This window comes from Canis lupus, chromosome 8 (assembly GCF_048164855.1).
Source record: "Canis lupus baileyi chromosome 8, mCanLup2.hap1, whole genome shotgun sequence".
Lineage (NCBI taxonomy): Eukaryota > Metazoa > Chordata > Mammalia > Carnivora > Canidae > Canis > Canis lupus.
In genome coordinates, this window is record NC_132845.1 from 5,276,915 (window position 1) to 5,296,045 (window position 19,131).

At 37.5% G+C, this 19,131-nt stretch overlaps 1 long non-coding RNA gene across 1 annotated transcript in view; it reads right to left on the reverse strand.

Annotated features, from left to right (window-relative positions):
- LOC140637517 (uncharacterized) overlaps nucleotides 1-18,338 on the reverse strand; it is a 69,383-nt gene extending 51,045 nt beyond the window's left edge. The window contains exons 1-3 of the long non-coding RNA XR_012034611.1: nucleotides 17,208-18,338; nucleotides 12,188-12,384; nucleotides 9,660-9,781 (exon numbers count right to left, since the gene is read on the reverse strand). This is a non-coding gene — a long non-coding RNA (uncharacterized lncRNA). The remainder of the gene's footprint in view (nucleotides 1-9,659; nucleotides 9,782-12,187; nucleotides 12,385-17,207) is intronic.
- Between the last annotated feature and the right edge of the window lie 793 nt (nucleotides 18,339-19,131).

Here is a 19,131-nt window from a genome sequence, read left to right on the forward strand (position 1 = left end):
AGGTTACATTTTTAGAAATACTGGTATGAAGTATTATATAGAATTTATAGGTTAAAAAAACAACAGCAAATCCTAGTCGGAGGCCTTTTTTTTTTTTTTTTTTTTTTTTTTTTTTTTAAATAAAAGTGAGGTTCTCAAGATTTTTGTCATGGTCCTAGAATCATTTTTCATTTTTCAATCTTCAAATGGATTTCATCCTGCAATTAAATTTTTTGAATCACTCTAAGACCGGTTGAAGCAGTCTTGAAACAAATTATACCTCTGTTAAAGAAAGACAATTAAAGAACAATACCCTCAAGCTATATGTTAATATTATACATTTGTGCATATTGAGATTCATTATTCTGTTCAGCATCATTGATGAGACTTTCCATGATTAATTACTGACACAGCTATGCCAGCAGCCTCACAAGAAGGTTAAGAGATAGAGAGTCAAGGAAAAGATATAGACAAACTGAGGCATTGGAGCTGAGAGTAAGAACACTTTGGACAGCAAGTCACATGCACAGACACACAATCACACACGCACATACATGTGCACACTGATGATGAACTCCCAGTATTAAGCTGACAGGCCACATGAGCCAAACTTCAACAGCTTCCTGACTCTTCACAGCTCCCACAATTACCTGTATTAGAAGGAGATGCCATTGCCTCAAGCAGTTTCATTTAGTGTACCACATGCCTCCTACTTGAGAAAGGAACTCAGATAAAAATGTACATTCTACAGAATAAAGGGCACAGTCTGTTTTTCATGTTATAATACCATTGTCTTTGAAATTTGTTGAGACTTTCTTCATGGTCCATTTTTATGGTTTCTTGTATGCTTGAAAATGTGCATTTTCTAGTTATTGGATGCTAAATAGATAGATGAATCAAAATAGTTAATAGTTGTTCATATTTTCTATATCGCAATTTTTTTTCTCTGATCCATCAGTTAGTAGAGGTACATTAATATTTCCCAATATAATAATGACTTAAAAACTTATCTTATTTTGGCAGTTTTTGTTTCCTATATTTTAGGCCATTTTTACTATACTGTTTATACTTTAAGAAAGTGTATGATTTGATACTACCTGAAGTAGCCAAAGTTCACAGGTTAAAGGCACAGCCTTCCCACAAGACAGCTTTGCCCTTACTTCAGACACTAGCCATAAATTCAGGAGTCCTGAGGGCTACTTTCACTCTGGCCACCTGACTGGTTTGAGTATTCTCATATCACCCTCAAGTTCCATTTCTCATCAGACTCACAGGACTCTTTGAATGTGCTATAGTTAAAGTTACAGTTTTCAGGCACCTGGGTGAGTAAGTCAGTCATGTCTGACTCTTATCAAGTCATGATCCCAGCATTGTAAGATTGAGCCAAAAATCTGGCTCCACCCTGGGTATGGAGCCTGCTTAAGATTCTCTCTCCCTCTTCCCTCTCCCTCTCTAAAAATAAAATAAAATAAAATAAAATAAAATAAAATAAAATAAAATAAAATAAAAATAAATAAGTAAAATAAAATTACATTTTATTATAGCAATAGGATATAAGTTAAAAGATGCATAGGGCAAAATCGAAGAGATTTCCAAACATGAGGTGTCCGTCCACCTTTCATCATCAAAGTATGACAATACTCAGAGTACTACCAATAAGGGAAGCTCACTGAGTTTCAGTGTCCCGAGTTTTTATTAGTGTTTAACTTTGTAGGCAATTGTGATTCAATCTCCAGCTACTCCTTCCCTCTTGAGGTCAGGCTGATATCATTTAGCTCAGAGCTTCCATCTTTAAGTCTCATGATTGGCCTTTCCAGCATAATTAGCTCTTTCCTAAGTCACCTCATTAGCATAAACTATCACATGTGGTCTAGAGGGCCCATGAGTATATCGAAGACATTCTAATTACTTGAGAAACTCCAAAGGTTTGGAAGCTACATCCCAGGAGCCAGAACAAAAGCCAGTCTTCTCTTTAGATAAATTAATTCTTCACTGTACAAATATTAATATGGCTACCTTAACTTTTTTTTGGGGGGGGAGGGGTTACCATTTGCCTGCAAGGAATAAAATAAGACAGTAGAAATATCTATATATTTCAATAATCACAATAAATGTAAGTGGATGAAAGTAGTAAATAAAATGTGTTATATTGGAATGAAATAATTTAGGTATTTGCAAGAGACAAACCTAAATTATATGGACATATCATCAGATGGATGCAAATTAAAACCGCAGTTAAATCACTACACAGCCACCAGAATGGGCAAAATTTAAAAGACTGATAATACCTACAGTGTTAGTTTTATGGCACAACTAGAACTCTTCTACATTGTTGGGAAACTATAATTGGAGCAATTTAAGAAAGTGTCTGGTAATATATAAATAATCTAGATGTATGTGTATTTTATGGCCCAAAATTCTACTTCTGTGGGTCTATACCCAACAGAAATGTTTCACAAAATACATGTATAAGAATGTTCATAAAAAAAAAAATGTTCATAGCAGCTCTATTCATTATAGCAAAAAAATCTGAAAACCCAATGTTCATAGTCAAAGGAATATCTCACAGCAACAGGAAAGGACAAAATAGTAATATAACAAGAATATTGATAAATTTTATAAAATAATTCTGTAGGAATGAAGTCAGACTTGAAAGAATAAAACTTGTATGATTAAAATTAATATGCAAATTCAACAAAAGGCAAAATAGATTTATGAAGATAGAAATTAAAATAATCATTATTCTTAAAGGGAATAGCATTTGAGAAGGGGCATGAGGAAGCCTTCTGAATTACAAAAAAAAAAAAAATGCTCTCCATCTTTATCTGAGCTGTGGTTACATGGGAGCACATATGTGAGTATACACGCAAAGATTATCAAGCTGTAGACTTTGGATGTATGCATCTTTTGTATACTTCATACCTCAAAATAATTTCTAAAGTATAAGGATATAGAAAGATATTTGCAATTATCAGGTAACAGTAACTCCTTCTGTTATTGGCTTCAAACAGATGGCAAGACCTCTTCAATTAAAAAAAAGGAAAGAAAGAAGAAAGAAGAAAGAAAGAAAGAAAGAAAGAAAGAAAGAAAGAAAGAAAGAAAGAAAGAAAGAAAGAAAGAGTTGCTTCCAAGGTAGCCTCACCTTCCAGTTTCACTCACCAATCTGCTTTCAGATGGCTTCAATTCATTGACAGAAGAATACAGAGCATTTGGTGGAGGGAAAATAAACCCAAAACAAAAGGAAAGATACTGACATTACCGATCTAAGTTAATACAGGTAAGCAAAAACATCTCAGAGCTTAGGTTGAGCAAAGGGGATAAGGAAAAAAGGCATGAGTGGAGGAGGCAGTATCAAATGCAAGAGTCCTGTGTTGGAGAGTTAGGAGAGCTAGCCAATCAGTGCTCTGCTTTGGAATCAAGGTCCAGCTATTTAACTCAGCTTCATTCCCATAAATCAATGAAAAAAAAAAACAAAAAAAAAACAGTAAACAGGGACAGACAGGACACTGAAACGTTGGACTCACTTCATGTGGTAGGATGGTCCAGTTAATGGGAAACATTTGCCTGTGCTAGACCAGCGTGGCCTTTCCCTTCTGAACAGCTCCACTAGCTAGCAAATTTGCATCTGTGTCTGGCTGGAATCTTCCTTTTCCTACTTGCATTGGCTTTCTGGGGCTGCCGTGACAAAGGATCACAAATGGGGAGGCCCAAAAAACTGTGTTGTTTTGTTTCATAGTAGTGGAGCCCAGAAATCCCAAAATTAAGTTGACACAATATCTCTTCAACTGTCCACCCTAGTCATGCCCTATTCCGTTACCTAACACCCAGCCTCACTATCTTCTGCCTGAATTGTTTCAACAACCTCCTAATGGGCTTCTTGCCTCCAATCTTATCCCACTCAAACCCATTCTCCACTTTAGACCCAAGATAATCTTTCTAAATCCCCCATTTAATTGTGTCCCTTCTCTCCTTAAAGCCCTATATTGTCCTGCAACTGCTCTCTCAGGATAAGGTCTCATGTTCTGATAATGCCTTTCAGGCCCTTAATTAAATGAATTTCAATTCTTTGAATTTGCCCTGTTTTCTCTGCCTTTTATTTAGGTCATCGCTCTTACTTTTGTTTCTGCCCAGAATATGCTTTCTATATCATCCCTTACTTCCTGTGGCTAACTCAACTGAGCCCTTAATCCTAGTATAAAACTTTCCTGAATTTTCAAAGGCTAGATTAGGTGCTGCCCTCCACCACCATCAAGTATTGCCACAGCATTCAGTACTTAACTCTTCAGATAGCACTTAGCACTCTATTGTAATTACCCGTGTATCCCTGTCTCCTCCACTACTCTTTATTTTTTTATAAATTTATTTTTTATTGGTGTTCAATTTGCCAACATATAGAATAACACCCAGTGCTCATCCCATCAAGTGCCCCCCTCAGTCCATCCCATCAAGTGCCCATCACCCAGTCACCCCCACCCCCCCGCCCACCTCCCTTTCTACCACCCCTAGTTCATTTCCCAAAGTTAGAAGTCTCTCATGTTCTTTTGGGGAATATAAAAAATAGTGAAAAGGAATAAAGGGGAAAGGAGAAAAAATGAGTGGGAAGTATCAGAAAGGGAGACAGAACATGAGAGACTCTACTACTCTTTAAATTCCTTCAGGGCCAGCATCATATATTGTCTTGTTCACTGTTCTACTCTTAGCACCCAGGAATGCCCTCCTCGCATACAGTAAGTACTTGGCAAGATTTTTCTGAATGGCTAAGTTAGTAAAATCAAATTATTCAGAGAAAGATACTTGTTTGGTTACTCCTGATACTGAATTTCTGTGAATGGAACTGTCCCCCAAGTCCATTTTATTTTTTTTTATTTTGCTTTACTTTGTTTAAAGGTTTTGTTTATTTGAGAAAGAGAGAGAGAGAGAACACGGGTGGGGGGCAAAGGCAGAGGGAGAGGGAGAAGCAGACTCCCCGCTGAGCAGGGGACCTGATCCCAGGACCTGGAGATCATGACCAGAGCTGGAGGCAGATGCTTAACCATCTGAGCCACCCAGGCATCACCCTAAACTCATTTTAGGAAATAAGTTTCACAAATCTTAATACGCTAGAATATTGTTCTTATCAGTTACAAAACAAGTAACATTTTATGTAAGGTAAATTTATGTTGGATTCCATCCCAATACAGTTAGCTGCTGATGCCCCCAAAGCACCTCATTATAAGGTGGCCAGACTTAAAAGGCTTGGACACTAAAGATGCATGACTAAAGCAGATGTCTCCCTTGAAGGGCAAAGCTTCCGGGCACCAGAAATACTTCTCTGCTTTGCTTTAGAACATAGAAATGTTTGACACACAAAGAAAACATGTAAAAGGCGACAGGTATTCTGAGATACTAAGGAAGGTACAGAAGTGAAGTAGGTCTTTGTGCATAAAATAAGCTCCTTTGTTTTGCACATCGAGTTAATTCTCTCTCTCTCTCTCTCTCTCTCTCTCTCACACACACACACACACACACACACACGGATGCCCCTTATTGGAAAGGAAAGTGTGAAAAATAAAAAAAATAAAAATAAAAAAGAGAAGAGAAAAATACTGCACTTTAAAGGATCTTATGACTCTACCTTGTCAAACAGGAATCATAAAGCTGCATAGCTTTCCACAACCCATTAGGTCACCTTGCAAGAATAAAAGCAAAACAAAGCAAAAAGCTAATACATTTTTTTTTGTAAAATAAAGAAGCACAAATATGATAATTTGGCTTATTACCACAAAGTGCAAATTTTGAATGCTTCGGAGAAATACAACATTGTTGCGGGCTAATGGGTTCTTTCTTGGAACTATATATGCCAGGACACCTATCAAAAACATGTCCAGTCAAGGAGTGACATGGTTTCAAAGCCAGGCCATTAATCTGGTGACAGCACTCCATTAAACTAACTCTGCAAATCATTTTATTGGAGGAGTGAAATATTGGAGAGACAGTGGGACCCTTGTTTACTGTCTCTATTGACTGATTACAACATGATTGCTTAGGGACAAGCCAGTTGTCTGCATCATGTAGAAAGATAACAAAGATAACGAAACTCTTATTTGGAGAAACTAAAGTTTCTACGGGGATACATTTCTGGTTTTGACTCTCCACAGTAAATAGAAAGCCTGTTTTTCAATTTTTGGTGGGATGGAGAGGAGGCTGATTTCATTTAAGGTGACTTATAATATCAATAATATACACATTTCCATTCTATTTATAAACTGTAAACTTCTGAAGAATTCTGGACAACTTGCTATCTAATATCACTTTATACGCTTAACTAAAGTTAAATATTTGTTCCTCAAAATATATAGTTTGTTACCTGAAACAAAACTGATTCTGACCTCAGTTTAGCAGCTCACCGCTTAAAAATCAATACTCAAAAGAGAAGTGATGATGAGAAAGGGAAGTGCTTTATTTGGGAAGCTGGCAAGATGATGGGCTAATGTCTCAAAGGCCATCTCTTCCCCTTCCAGGCAAAGCCAGAGAGTTTTAAAGGGGAAGGAATGGAAAAAGGGAAGGGGGCTGTGTGTAAGAGAAGCAGGTGCCCAGGCGGTTAGTCACGTGTTGACATGCTTCTCAACATACTTGCCGACATCCATGGCAGCTATTTTCAAATACAGTCACCCCCTAATTTTCTGGGAAAGTTTGGTCCCTCTCTTCTCAAGGCCCATGTTCTGTAAATCTCAAGGAAAGTATGTTAGTTCTGCTGCAGGCTGAGGGAACTAGGTCAGCAAGCAAGTTGTTCATAAGTTTGAAGCAAGTTAACCCTTAAGACCAGTTGGAATGGTCTGGTACCGTTCCTCAGATTTCGGTTTCCAATAGAGCTATGACAATAACAGCCAGAAAAATACTAATCTAACTAGATGAATTAAACATCTCTTATGGTTGTGTTTAGTTGCTTTTTAATTTAGCCTGAGTTTGCCACGAGGAAAACTCATGATATAAATATCATTTGGGATCATTCTCTCAGATACATACTCAATTCTTGACTAACATAGCAGAGTGTAGGAAATAGCAGAGATAACATAAATCACTCCCTTGCTAAACCTCTACCAACACATTTCACAAAGCAAGTACACTTCAAGTATTAATGATCAGGAAAATGACCAAAAGGTGAGTACTGAGCGAGAAAAACAGAAACAAGGACTCTGGAAAATGTGTTAACTGCATGATTAACTCTCAAAATACTCCTTTATGAGACAGAGAGGGCAAGAAGAGGATTGTTCCATTGGAGAAAATGCAGGCCCAGATTTGTCCTGTTGGGTGTAAGTAATGTACCCACACGGAGGTCTAACGTATTATGAGACATAAACAGAGGATAAACAAACTAGCCTTATGGGACAACAGAATAAAATATGAGTTTTGTAACTGTGAAAGGAGGAAGAAATTGGTTCAGCATCTTTCATCCATGTAGAAACTAGCCTCTGATGCCTATTGACGCTATGCTGGGTGCAAAAATAGTGGTCCGTAATGCAGGTACAATAACTGTCCTCATGAATCTATTAGGAAAATATATATTAAATAAATTGCTATAATTAATTAGTTAGTTGATTAGTTAACATTGTAAAAAGTCCGTCAGGAAATAAAGCATGAAATGAAAACAGAAAACGAGGACCTGACAGAGAAGGAAGTATCCTCTGAGGAAATAAAATTTATTGAGTATATGCTGTGTGTAAGCTAACACACTTCACATATACTTTTGTGTGTGTAGTATACTTTGTGATGATAAAATGTGGTCATACAATAAAGGGATGTCAAGTCGTTTACAAATAACTATAATAACAAGGAGAAAGTGTTGCCGCCAAAGAGTGGTACTGATAAGTTTTAGGAATATCAGAGAATAAATTTCTGCTATTTCATTTTCGTATAAGATTAAAGGGGGAAAGACATCCCATGCTTATGGATTGGAAGAACGACTATTGTTCAAATGTCTCTACTCTCCAAAGTGATCTACAGATTTAATACAAACCCTATCAAAATACCAACAGCATTTTTCACAGAGCTAGACCAAAGAATCCTAAAATGTGTGTGGAACCACAAAAGACCCTGAACAGCCACAGCAGACTTGAAAAAGAAAAAAATGATGGAGCCATCACAATTCTGGGCTTCAAGTTATATTACAAAGCTTTAGTCATCAAAACAGTATGGTACTGGCACAACAATAAACACATACGTCAATAAAATGGAATTAAAAGCCTGGAAACAAACCCATAATCATAATGGTCAATTAATCTTCAATGAAAGATGGAAGAATATGCAATGGGGAAAAGACAATCTTTTCAACAAATGGTGTTGGGAAAACTGGACAGCAACATGCAAAAGAATGAAACTGCACCAATTTCTTATACCAGACACAAAAATAAACAAAATGGATTAAAGACCTAAATATGGGACCAAAACTATTAGAATCCTAGGAGAACACAGGCAATAACCTCTTTGACATGGGCCATAACAACATTTTTCTGGATATGTCTCCTGAGGCAAGGAAAACAAAAGCAAAAATAAACTACTGGAACTATATCAAAATAAAAAGCTTCTTCACAGTGACAGAAACAATCAACAAAACTAAAAGGCAACCTTCAGAATGGGATAAGATATTTGCAAATGACATATCTGATAAAGAGTTAGTGCCCAAAATGTAAAAAGAACTGATACAATTAAAGAATAAAATAATAATAATAATCTAGTTAAAAATGGGCAGAAGACATAGACATTTATTTCTCCAGAGAAAAACATCCAGATGGTCAACAGACACATAAAAAGATGCTCAACATCACTCATCATCAGGGAAATGTAAATCAAAACTATAATGAGGTATCACCTCACACCTGTTAGAATGACTAAAATCAAAAACACAAGAAATAATAGGTGTTGCTGAGGATGTGGAGAAAAAGGAACCCTTGTGCACTGTTGGTGGGAATACAAACTGGTGCAGCCACTGTGGAAAACAGTATGGATTCTCCTCAAAAAAATTAAAAATAGAATTACCCTACAATCCAGTAATCACACTATTGGGTATTTACTCAAAGAATAAAGAAACCCTAATTCAAAGGGATACACACACCCCTGTTGATGGTAGCATTATTTTCAAAAGCCAAATTATGGAAGCAAAGTGTCCATCAACAGATGAATGGATGAAGATGATATGGTATACGTTTACCACAGATCATTATCCAGTCATTAAAAGGAATGAAATATTGCCATTTGCAACACGTATGGAACTAGAGAGTATAATGCTAGGCCAAAAAAGTGAGCTAGAGAAAGACAAATACCATATAATTTCACTTATATGTGGACTTTAAGAAACAAAACAAACAAAAGGAAAGAGAGAAACAAACCAAGGAACAAACTCCTAACCATAGAGAACAAACTAATGGTTACCAGCGGTCGGGGGTGGGGGGGTGTTGGGGGGGGCAAATAAGTGTTGGGGATTAAAGAGCACACTCATCATGATGAGCTCTGAGTAATGTATATCATTGTTGAATCACTATAGTGTAGTGATTAGTTTCACCTGAAATGAAGATAAAACTGTATCTTAACTATACTGAAATTAAAATAAATAACAATAAAAAAATAATAACTAACAAACAGAAGGTTAGGTCAAAGACATTGAAGATAGCACATTATCTGAATTACTGCGGTGAAAGGCATACCTCCAGATGACTTCCCGGGACCAGGAACGGACAGCAACGGCTGAGTGAACAGCTTGCCTCGTGCCTACAATAATGCCTTGCCCTGAAGAAAGTCCTCTCAACACACCTTCCAGGAGCAGGTCCTATAATGACATGAAAACAATGGTCCCAAGGAGCCTCTAGAGCTGGGATTTCTCTAGTGGATCACGATGGTTATAGGGCTATTACTTTGGGGACATGAAGTTCAAATTCTACTGATTTCAAAAGCTTCCATTTTATATCTCCTTGTTCAATAGGCTGAATCAATACTACCCTCAGGATATGAGGTTTTGTTTATGATAAATGATAGAAACCTGCCACTCTTCTGATTAGCCTTTGTATCAGTAGGAATCCTGAGCCCCGTAAATGGAACAGTATTACATGTATGAATCATACTTCAACAAATGAGCCCACTGGTAATGAGTATACATGCGAAGTAGTAGTGACAATTAGTCAAGTGAATCTCAGGGAACAGTACTGTTTGCTCCTTTCTTTTTTTTTTTTTTTTTTGTTTGCTCCTTTCTTTAAGAAAAATCTGGAGGCAGCCCGGGTGGCTCAGCCCAGGGCATGATCCTGGAGACCTGGGATCGAGTCCCACGTTGGGATCCCTGCATGGGGCCTGCTTCTCCCTCTGCCTGTGTCTCTGCCCCACCACCCCTCTCTCTGTGTGTCTCATGAATAAATAAATAAAATATATTTTTTAAAAAAATTAGAAATCTGGGTGCCATGATTAGAAGATCCACCACCCTCAGCATAACAATAACAACTCCCATTAATTAAGTGCTTACTGTGTAGCAGACCCTGAGTAGAGCATTGACGTCTCCTAATGATTCTATGAAGAACACTCTAATTATCTTATAAATGAGGATGCTAGTTCAATTATTGTCATTCAAAGATAGGTTTTATACTGGTACATTTTTAAACTCTGGGAAGACACATGAGACCTTTTTGTGAGGTGCTGGAGGCTGGGCTCAGGATTTGAACCCATAATCTTATCAACGATTCTATTCATTCTTAATGGTGGTTAATCTTCAAAACTTTTATGAAATTTCACTTTTAATTCAATTCTGAGTTGCAATTTTCAGAGACAAAGGGAGATAAGAGGTCTGATGAGCAGAAATATGTTTGTTGGAAGTCACATTCCTTACAGTTATTAGAGAGCCTCACCTGTAGTGTCAGGCCCCCATCACCTGCTGTGGAGAGAGCATGCCATGAAAGCTATGGCCTACATGCGTTGCTTTATTTTAATTTTAAAAGTATTTTTAAAGTGGTTAGATACTAAGATTCAGTTTAAAAACATTTTTTGTTTATGCTGCCTTTTCACACATGAATTGATATAATTTATTTCATTTTGCTTACCTGTTTTAGCTAGCTTTTTTTTTTTTTTCTTTTAACCCATTCATCTGATTCAGTAGACACTTAATAATATAGTCCTGGTATATCTCCTTTTTGGTGCTTTCCTGGAAAGTAATTTCATTCCCTCTTTATTTACTTGCCTCCAATATAGATGGTCCCATCCCCTAAATAGGTAAATTAAATCTATAAGAGCTGCTAGTCTATTGGTTCAATGATGACATACCGGGGTTAAAATCCGTTGACTACAATTAAGACCAGAAATGAAAAAAGAATCATAGTTATATGCTCATATTTACTCACTTAATGAAGGAACAAATAGATAAAATGTGTATGATGCAGTAGTTCTGCTAGTGACTAATCTGATTTTTAGTTGCTCTCATGATTGATAGCTTGAGAGTCCCACCTCTCCTTTCTCTATTTTTGCGCGACGTTCAAACAAATCAATTCTGTACTTACAGAAAACTTTTTTCACGACATTGATACTGAGGGAAAAAAAATTAAATCTATATGCCACTGTGCTGTTGGTTTCCATTTTAAATATGCCTACACATTTTCATTTGGAAATACTTGGAATTCTGGGTTAAAGCCTCTTGGATATTTGGCCAATGATACTGAAAGTTCAAGACAAATAAAGCCTCTCTTTATGATCTAGTTTTGCACACAATGGAGAGAAAACAATTGGTCAGAAAACTGGTCATTATCTGAAACTTGAAGATTTAGCAATAACATTGTTGATTTTCTTAACTATTTGAAAAATGCACTGTGATCTGAAAATGAAAATTTCCATAGATTTTTTTTTATGATTTCAAGTAGGACAAGGTCATCTGAAAAATGTTGTGTTTTTTTTTTAATTAAAGACTACTTATTTATTCATGAGCGACACAGAGAGAGGCAGAGACTCAGGCAGAGGGAGAAGCAGGCTCCATGCGGGGAGCCCAATACAGGACTTGATCCCGGGACCCCAGGATCACGCCCTGGGCCCAAGGCAGGCACTAAACTGCTGAGCCACCCAGGGATCCCCTGAAAAATGTTCTTATGATAATTTCTAGCCTCGCCATTTAAAGTTAAAAGTGAACAATACAAGTTATTTTTATGTTTATTCAAGTGCTGCCTTTTCACACATGAATTGATATAATTTATTTCATTTTGCTTACCTGTTTTAGCTATTTTTCATGGTTGGTCAATTCATTTCAGACAGAAAATGCCTTTCTCTCTCTCTCTTTCTCTCTCTCTGTTCATTTGCAGTTTGAGAGACTTATAGGTTGTATGAGACAAGCTGATACAGTTGCTGCTGTTGACGACATTGGTCAGTTGTCAACTGTGTGCACAGCATTAGATTACATCAGGTACCCTGGAAAGTAGGACGATGGATACTATTTCGGTCTTCAGTGAAAATACAATCTAATGAAAATCATATAACACACTTCTCTCAGCATAAGATACACCAGAGGAGCAGATTACAGATATTTAAAGGGCAATATACTTACATGCTAGACTGATACATAGAGAGATGCCTCCATTCCTTTGTTCAAAAATATGTTCATTGCGGGGCCTCCCAGGGCGGGGGGAGCTCAGTTGGTTAGTGCCGGACCCTTGATTTCAGCTCAAGTCATGATCTCAGGGTCATGAGATCAAGCCCTGCATCGACTTCGATCGGCAGGTGTGAAGCCTGCTTAAGATTCTCTCTCTCCCCCTCTTGGAGGAGGGGGTGCCTCCACCCCCTGCTTGTGCTCGCTCTCTTTCTCTCTCAAAAAAAAGTTCACTGTGATTCTGTGCCTAATAACCTAAGAACAACAGATACCAAAGGGGCCCTGAGAGACCCAACCATCTATAATGATAACATTGTACTTAAATTTTACAGAAGGCTTAATAAGCCCTGGAACGTTATTTATACACATTATTTCATTTGATCCTTAGGACACTACCTGCAGGATTTATCCCCATTTTCCACATGAAGTGACTGAGGCTTAGAAAATTAAGCACTTAATCAGGTCATATAGCTACTAAAGGCAGAACTGAACTTTTAAAACTAAATGTTCTAACTCCCGACTCCAAACTTTTCCTGTTTCCACACCCAGTCTCCCAAGCCTACTTCACCTGTTCAATCCAGTTTTCTGAACCTGTCTCCTTGCTGCATTGCCTGTATCTGCTGTCTGACCTCAGCCAATTATTATTATCTTCTCCCTTTTTCTTCTAATCTTTCTCCCTGTGCTGAAGTGCATGTTATCAACTAACCCCCAGGGCCCCCAGCTGCTGCAGCTCCCTGCACTTGGCCACGGCCCCGCATCCCCACCTGTGCTTCTGGCTGCAGGAGTCGATGACTGGTTGCCCAGTCACCCAGCTGTTCCATGCAGGTCTTCCCTTCCTCCACAACTCACATTCTTTAAGTACTAAACTCCCTTTACTCCCCAAATATTTTTTTGAAGCTGAAGCTGATACGACCCCCAATTTAGAAAACTCCTTTTCCTCCCTTTACTTATGGTGATTGCAATCAATTTTCAAAAGACAATTCCAGAGAAAGGGAGCTAGCATTAATTGAGCAGCTTCTGTGTCTGATGGACAACGTTTGCTGGGTCATTTGCTTCTTACCTGGTTTTATTTCCAATAGATCTTTTAAGCTAATTGCGTTCTCTCCTATTTATGCTACGTATTGATTCAATTTAACGAATGTCTACCAAGTGCACTGTGTGGGTTGCTGATTAGAAAATGATGAAAGGGTAGGTCTCTAACCTCATGAAACTTAGAGCCTATGGAAGAAAGTCAATAGGCAAATAGATCACTATGTACTAAGAAATAATGACAGCTATGTATAGGGCCAGACGCACATATGGGAGGGACACCACATTCAGAAGGGAATTAGAAGGGTGGAGTGAGAAACACGGTTTTCCAAAGAAGGTATATGTATGCAGTCTCTTAATTATGAATATGAGTAAACCAAAGCAGTAGGTGTTGGGGGGGGGGGGCAGGCAGAGCGTTGTAGGCAAAAGTGGCACCATCTTCAGAACGGCCGTGTGTGGCTGGAACACAGAGTAGTAAATGCCAGATGGGGATGAGGTTGGGGGCAGGAGGAGAAACTACACTTAAGGGGCTTTCTGTGCCACGTGAAGTTGCTTGGATTTTCATCTGAAGGCAGCAGGGAGGCATTAGGGTTGATTTTTTAGCGAAACGGGTCTGGGTTCATATTTCGAAAGTTCAGTGTGCTTTAGGGGTGGAGACAGAAAGGCTGGAAGGAGGCCTGAAGCAGCCTCATTGCAATATATCCAGGTGAAAGATGACAAGAGTTTGAACTCATGACAGCGAGAAGGACTTCGGTTTAAGAAATAGATTTTAAATATTTCAAGTGGAATTTATTTCAAGTGGAGTTTATTGATTTTTAGATGAAAGGGAAAAAGGGGGACAGTGGAGTAGTGGGATCCGGAATGATGCCTTGGTGTCTGCCTTACACAGAAGGAATAGGGAAGAGTAGCCTTGGTGGGATGGAGGATGAGATGAGTGTGCATTTTGTGGTAGAGTGAGGTCCTTACCGAACTTCCAAATAGGGATGGCCCGTATACATTTCTGTATGAATCAGTTGGGATGGATGCAGCACATGTTCTCTAGTATTGTATTTACCATCTCATGTGCATTTTGTATCTGACCAAATTTTTTTTTTCTTATTTCTTTTTTTTTTTTTTTAATTTTAATTCCAAGATAGTCAACATACAGTGTTATATTAGTCTCGGGTATATAATAGAGTGATTCACCTGTCCCATACATCACCCAGTGCTCGTCACAAATGCACTCCTTGGTTCTCATTAACTATTTACACATTGCCCCATGCACCTCCCCTCTGGTACCATGTTCTGTTTAATTCCTTGAGTGAAAAAGACGAACTGCCTTACAATTCTTTGCATTGATCAGAGGCCAAGCACAATATATTGTGTATAGTGGGAGCTCGGTAAAGATTTGTTTCTTGAAAAATGGGTTGACCGACTGATTGCTATGGGTTGGCTCTAATACATACTAAGTAAAGTTGGGTAAAGTTTGCCTTCAAGCTTTTATGGAGGTTTTATGTGGGAAGGTTAGGCAACAGCAGCACAGCACATGTATGTAAACCTTCTACCCTAAGTATTTTTTATGTGTATACTGAATACTCTTGGTATCCTGGAAACTATTGTTTATATATTTTTGAGAACAGAGAGTATCTTATTTTGTACTTCATTTTATCCCTAGTTAATTTCATGGCCTATAGTAAGTATTTAACAAATATTTGGTGAATAAATATACAAATTACAATCACTAAGTCATAGTTTATGTATCACGATCACTAGGTTATAGTTTATATAAGCAGTTATGTACACAGTTTATATACCACAAGTGTAGATTGCGAAAGCCCACATTTAATAACACTTATATTAAATAATAGATGGAGTTTATGTAATTTTTACCATCCAATAATCACAAAGTATCTTTGTTTGCTATCTTTGTGATATATTTGTAGTTGGAGTCTGTCCCTTTATATCTGAGCAATTCTGCTTCCATCTGCTAGTGATGCCAGATGGAGGAGAGGCAGGGAGACCAAGAGATTAATGAAGCAACTCATCAAGTTGTGCGAAAGGCAAAAATATATAAGAAAATCAAATCTGTTGAAATGCCCTTTCCAAAGAGTGATGGTTTCATATTGTATAAGTTTAAAGTTTCTGGAAGAAAAAAAAAATAGAGGAAACTTCTGGAAGATAAAATTGTTAATGACTTGTAAAGATGTCCATTTTGGAAAAACACAGGGTATCATCTTCTTCCCATTGTATATGTTACACCCTGGTAGCAAAGGACATTAACTCTTTCTGACCAGAAGGGTGAAATTAACTACACTGGGGAGTACAGAGTCCATTAGTGGAAATGGATCCCCAAGGCTCTTAGTTGGTGATGGGCTCAGACACCATGAAATAAGGGTGTAAGCTAGTTTTCTCAAAGGGAAGCTAGTACTTCAGAACAAGGATATTGTCTGTAATTTATAGGAGGAAGGAAAAGGCAAAAATCAGGTGAACCCTGCTGGATTTTATAATTCTTTGGAAAGCAGTAGTAAAAATGGTGATGTGGGAGGGATTTTCCATACACAATATTTTAGGATAGTACCAGACCTCAGCCAGTGGTAGGTAAGAGAGAAAATGTCCCTCAAACAGTTTGTAATGCAATAAGCTATGTAATGTAAATAATCATACAAAATATATTCTAGAAGAAATCAATTCATTTAAGATGGCAGTAACTTGTAAAATCATTTGATAAATAAATGATATTGATAATATTACAAATGAGAAAACATGGCATGAGAAAAAGCATTTAAATAATAGTCATAAGAGATGAATAAATCTACATATCAATCCAAATAAATATCATTAATAAAGTAGTCATGCAATCATATTCATTAGAATTAGAAAATTCCTTTCTAAATAAATTTCTCTAATGAAAACTCCTATTTGCTTAGCTCTTTCTGAGGCAAATGCCATGTAGATGTATAGTTGACATGGGCCCAACATTACTCTTCTTTACATTAAATTTCTCAAGATCAATTTTTTTTTAATATTACATCAATTCTAGTAAGGATTCTGAGTTCAAGTTTTTTATTAAACTTGGCTGACTGGGCACAATATAAGATTTTTGAATCACAAATGATTTGAGTTAGGAAAAGTCATAATCAGACCAGACCTGAAAAAAAGGTACAGAAGGCAAAGAAAAGCACAGAGTTAAGTTATAATATTAGGGCTTTCTTGCTGGATATTTTAGGAACACAGCTTGCTTTTTACTTCTTACAGGAATTAGAATCATTGTGAATGGTCTGTACTCCATTTATTTCTTTATTCGATTTTTTTACTCAACAAACACATTTATGGGCTCGCTGTGTATCAATCACCATGTTAATTATGAAATATATATAGTTTAGACCTTAAGCTTTCATGTCTGTATAAAGATTAGGAAGGAATTCTCCTTGTGATTGTTGTACTCTCTTTAGAGTACCCATACTCAAGAGGTGGGTATGGCCATGTGAGTACTCAGAACATTTTATCTGCTCCCCAGCATTTCCCAAAGCCCCTGTGTTAGGCAAATCCATGTGAAAAGTTCTGGGGGAAAAATGCTGTAAGCAGATGTGACATGTATCAGTTTCGGAGCCAAGGCCCTCAAGAGCTGTTGGACTACCTTCTTTCCACGACGCTCTCTTTCTTGCTATAATAGACTTGGAGGCGATGTGTAACAGATGCTGAAGCTATAAAATGGTGGCATCTTCCTCAGTCCCACTGGACATGTAGTTTCAGTGAGAAATGAACTGGGTTGGGCTAAGATGCTGAGATTTGAGCATCTGTTACCTTAGCCTATTTCTGGCTGTTAATCAGAGATTATCCTGAAATGATAAAAGAGGTGTTGGTATGAAATATAGAGGTTATTAGGTTATTAAACATCAGTTCAAACATTTCTTGATTTCTGGGAACCATGCATATCAATTTTGAAGTACTGCGAATTATACAAATTTAACATTCAGTTCTTGCCTGATTGGTGACCACCGCTATTCGTGAGATAAATGAAGGTTCTGCAGCTCCAACAGTGACATTTTCTCATGAATTCTTTCCTTCGCCTTCAAGAGATTTCTTGTTTTCCAGGCTGCAGAAAAATCTCTAGCGAAGATAATGAAGCTTAAGGTCGGTACCCCTTGGGTTATAGGCCTTTTCTGAGGTTTTCTGCCTAACTTCATATCTGTAATTTCAGATAGTTTTTCTGAGGAAGGACCCTCCCAAGATGAATAAGCCTTCAGTCCTACAAAAATCTGAATCCAGCCCTTCCTGGTTTCATATTATGGCCTCTTACCTGGAACTAGGCATTATCTTTTTTTCACTACCTCGTTATCACACTCCAAAAGCAAACTAGATACAAAGTCCTTCTTTCCTCAAGGCCTGGGAAATCATGTATTTTTTCCCTCTTTAGGCAAATTAAACCCAAGAGATGTCTCCTTTAGCTGAGTGCCTGAGCCACTACTTTTTCTATTTTTGGTCATTTTTAGTAGTTCTCATTGACACATACAGACTGGCCTCGTTGTATTTACCCACACATGGAAACACCTGCACACACTCACAGGCTCGCTCATGAGCACACACAGAAAGTACATTTCATGATGGGTTGTGTTTTTTTTCCCTGTATTAAGATGACTTTGTAATAGAGACCTTTATTACATGTCAATACGAGGAGAATGAGGCCAATACCCACAGGTTTCTCACACACAAGTCAGCCATTTTCAGGAGGTCCAGCTCATGGCACAGGCCACATGCTGTAATCCGAGGCAAATTAGCTAAATAACTAAAAACCTGTTCTGATGGGTTTGGGAGCTCAAAGTCCCTGGCCCTTCAAATAGAAAAAAAAAAAAAAACAAAAAACAATGTCTGTGTGATAAGCTGGCTTTCCTCTTTCCCTAAGTATTTTACTTTGTGAATCGTGAGAGTTGTGGCATGATAGTGGCTGACATTTTCCTAGGGGGCCCGACTGTAATCTGTATTCTGGCTGACGGAAGAACAGCAGGAGGGGAGAGATGAGGCCAGGAAAAGTATAGTTAATAATTATGCATGCAGGTAGTATGTTAGGAACTCTTTCCAAAGCTGTGATAAAGTACTTCATTCTTTATTTAAACTCTCATAATCACTCTTCTTCTTTATCTAAAGAACCACATTTTTAGAAGAAGCCAAATTCTAAAAAAAAAAAAAAAAAAGTCAGCTTTCAAGTTTGTTTCCCCCCCCTCAACTAAATGTGGGGAAAAGGGAGAGTAGGAGGTTTTTGAAATTACTATAAATGGGGCTTTTAACCTAAAAGTTGATTCCTCAGCAGAACAGTTGAGATAGTTAATTCAAAGAATAAAGCAGAAGAGTGTTTTCTTTTGGAAATTTTAGTGCTACTAAATGCTTTTATCTCAGCTTTATCAGTCTATAAAATATATTCATTAACATGTTGACCCTACACAGGTCGGAATATTTCATAAAAGCAAACATTTTAAGAGGTAATCCTTTGTTCTTGAAACTGTGCCAAAGACTAAATAGTATACACAGAAAATTAAAAGTTATCCTTCTTTCTTGACTTTATT